At 44.3% G+C, this 3,629-nt stretch overlaps 1 pseudogene; it reads left to right on the top strand.

Annotated features, from left to right (window-relative positions):
• The first annotated feature begins 289 nt into the window (after positions 1–289).
• On the top strand, positions 290–1,297 carry LOC102276465 (small ribosomal subunit protein uS5 pseudogene; annotated as a pseudogene).
• Positions 1,298–3,629: the final 2,332 nt, after the last annotated feature.

Here is a 3,629-nt window from a genome sequence, read left to right as displayed (position 1 = left end):
CTTCTCTGGGTGGCAGCCTCTCTCACCTTCAAAATCAATAGAAAATATAATCTGACTATACAAGATGATCTATTTATTTCCAAGGCTCTAGATGTCATGGTGTCTGAACGGAAAGAAATGGATAGATACAGGGTAGGGGAGAAGAAGCTGTGTTTGCAATAGCCTCAAGGAATTATTTATAGATGGACCAACAGAGAAATTCAGTGTTGCCAATAAGGATCTTTGGAGAAAACGTAGGGAAAAAAGCAGAGGTGTTTGGCTTCTTCTGTGTAAAAACAGCAAATGGCGGATGACACCCCTGATGCCACGGCAGTACCTGGAAGCCCCAGGGCCCTGGAGCACATTCCTGTCTTTTACACAGAGTGTTGTACACAATGTGTGTTTTAAACCCTCCTGTAGTGGTTTCTGGGAGGCTTGGGCACCTGTGTCCATGCCCGGGTCACAGCTGAGGCCGACGCTGCAAAGCTGGCAGAAGCAAGGCCAAGGACATGGACTGGCCTCGCCGCCCCCGACACTCACCCACTCCCGCACCCAGCCACCCCCCTCCTGCCATGTCACCAAGCTGGGCCACCTGGTCACGACATGAAGATCAAGTCCCTGGAGGAGATCTATCTCTTCTCTCTGCCGATCAAGGGATCTGAGATCACTGACTTTTTTCCCCAGGGCATCCCTCAAGAAGAAGGTTTTGAAGAATATGCCTGTGCAAAAGCAGCCCTATGCTAGCCAGTAGACCAAGTTCAAGGCATTTGTTGCCATCGGGAATTACAAGGGACATGTCAGTTTTGGTGTCAAGTTCCCAAGGAGGTAACCACTAACATCTGTGGGGCCAGCACTCTGGCCAAGTTCTCCATTGTCAGTGTGCGATGAGGTTACTGGGGAATAAGATCTGCAAGCCCCATATTGTCCCTTCCAAGGTAACTGGTCACTGGAGCTGTGTGCTGGAGCACCCACTCCCTGCCTGCGTCCAGGGGCTCCGGCCTGGTCTCAGCCCCTGTGCCCAAAAAGCTTCTACTGATGGTCGGAATTGACAGAGTTCTACACCTTTGACAGGGGCTGCTCCACCATTCTGGGAAACTTGGCCAAGACCACTTTTGATGCCATTGCCAATCTATAGTTATCTCACTCCTATCTCTGGAAAGAGACAGTGTTCACCCAGTCTTGGTATTAGGAATTCACTGACCATCTTGCAGAGACCTCCACCAGAGTTTCCATGCAGAGGACCCAGGCTCCAACTGTAGCCACCGCATACTTTTCTATGAGAAAAATAAAGTGTACACCCGTGGCGGATTCATGTTGATGTATGGCAAAAGCAATACAATATTGTAAAGTAATTAGCCTCCAATTAAAATTTAAAAAAAATAAGTAAATGGAAAAAAAAATAAAGTGAATGAAGCTTGTAAGAAAATAGAGAGAGAGAAAGAGATTTAAAGATTGCCAGTAGTGCACAAATGAAAGTAAAATTAGAGTTTTAAGAGGCAAAAGGGGTGGGGAGGTGGATCGTAAAGCTCAGATCAAGTAACAGTTTGGGTCATACTTCAGACATATCAAATATGAAATGGTGAAGAGATGAAATACTTGAGAAGAAGGAGATTGGGGACCAGTAGAGTGGTTGGAGAAGTTGGGTAAAAGCAAACCAATACTTTAATTTTGCCTAAATGAACATAATCAAGATGAGATGTGTGTAAAATAGAATAAAGTACTCACTGCTCATGGACTTCTCCATACCCCTTCACCCCTGCCAAATCTGACATCCCGATCAGAAGGAGTATCTGCAGCACTTATCAAAATAGAAAGGGGAAAGGGGGAAGGAGGAGAAGAAAAAGGAAAAGAAACATCACTAGATTCAAATTCAGAGGTTTGATTGAGACAGTTCAGAAATAAAGGATGGGACAGGCCATCCCAAGGTATGTTGTAGCTCTTGGCTGCCAGGTTCTCACACATTTAACCTGAAAGCATTAAAAATCATTTTGAGGGATTTGCAGAGGAGTCCCATCACTCAGCAAGGATGGTTTTCTTCCCAGCCATTCATATCCATCTCACAGAGCCAGAGAAGAATGTGAAGAATAGTGGGCAAATGCTTCATCTCTTGCATCTCTACTGTTGCCCATTCCTGTTGTTCAATCACTCAGTCTTGTCTGACTCTTTGCAATCCCATGGACTGCAGCATGCCAGGCTTCCCTGTCCTTCACATTCTCTCAGAGTTTGCTCAAATTTACATCCATTGAGTCTGTGATGCCATCCAACCATCTCACCCTATGTCGTCCCCTTCTCCTCCTGCCTTCAATCTTTCTCAGCATCAGGGTCTTTCCTAGTGAATCAGCTCTTCATATCAGGTGGCCAAAGTATTGGAGCTTCAGCTTCAGCATCAGTCCTTCCAAAGAATATTCAGGATTGACTTCCTTTAGGATTCACTGGTTTGATCTCCTTGCTGTCCAAGGGACTCTCAAGAGTCTTCTCCAGCACCACAGTTTCAAAGCATCAATTCTCTGGTTCCCCATAACTGTCCATTCTGAATCAATGAGAGGAAGCAGGAAAGAGGTGGCCTGTGTTCTGGCTACTGCTGCTGCTACAAAGATAGATAGATTGGTTTCAACATATGTATATTTAAAATGACATTAGATGGCCTAACTATTACATGTATTATTAGCTCAAAAAATGGGGGGAAAAAAGAGATGAAAGTGGAGAAATGGAATTTCCTTTTTGCTCTACTTTATTATGATTATCCAATTTGTCCAGGGCCTGATGTTTCCCTTGAGGCCTGATCATTAGTATTTATACTAGTTTGTGTGTGCTGTGCTCTGCTTAGTCACTCAGTCATGTCCAACGCTGAGATCCCATGGACTGTAGCCCACCAGGACCCTCTGTCCATAAAGATTCTCCAGGCAAGAATACTGGAGTGGGTTGCCATTTCCTCCTTTAGGGGATCTTCCCAACCCAAGGATTGAATCAGGGTTTCCTGCATTGCAGGCGGATTCTATACCAGCTGAGCTACCAAGGAAGCCCTTATACTAGTTTACAGCTTGCACAATGAATGCATTCCACTGCCTTTGTGGATGGTGTACTAGTTTGCTAGGGCTTCCATAACAAAATACCACAAACTGGGTATTTTTTTTAAATTTTATTTTATTTTTAAACTTTACATAATTGTATTAGTTTTGCCAAATATCAAAATGAATCTGCCACAGGTATACATGTGTTCCCCATCCTGAACCCTCCTCCCTCCTCCCTCCCCATACCATCCCTCTGGGTCGTCCCAGTGCACTAGCCCCAAGCATCCAGTATCGTGCATCGAACCTGGACTGGCAACTCGTTTCTTACATGATATTTTACATGTTTCAATGTCATTCTCCCAAATCTTCCCACCCTCTCCCTCTCCCACAGAGTCCATAAGACTGTTCTATACATCAGTGTCTCTTTTGCTGTCTTGTACACAGGGTTATTGTTACCATCTTTCTAAATTCCACATATATGCGTTAGTATACTGTATTGGTGTTTTTCCTTCTGGCTTACTTCACTCTGTATAATAGGCTCCAGTTTCATCCACCTCATTAGAACTGATTCAAATGTATTCTTTTTAATGGCTGAGTAATACTCCATTGTGTATATGTACCACAGCTTTCTTATCCATT

Source organism: Bos mutus, chromosome 4 (assembly GCF_027580195.1).
Source record: "Bos mutus isolate GX-2022 chromosome 4, NWIPB_WYAK_1.1, whole genome shotgun sequence".
NCBI classification, from domain to species: domain Eukaryota; kingdom Metazoa; phylum Chordata; class Mammalia; order Artiodactyla; family Bovidae; genus Bos; species Bos mutus.
The sequence above is the reverse complement of the archived record's forward strand: the minus strand, read 5'-3'. Positions and strand labels throughout refer to the sequence as shown.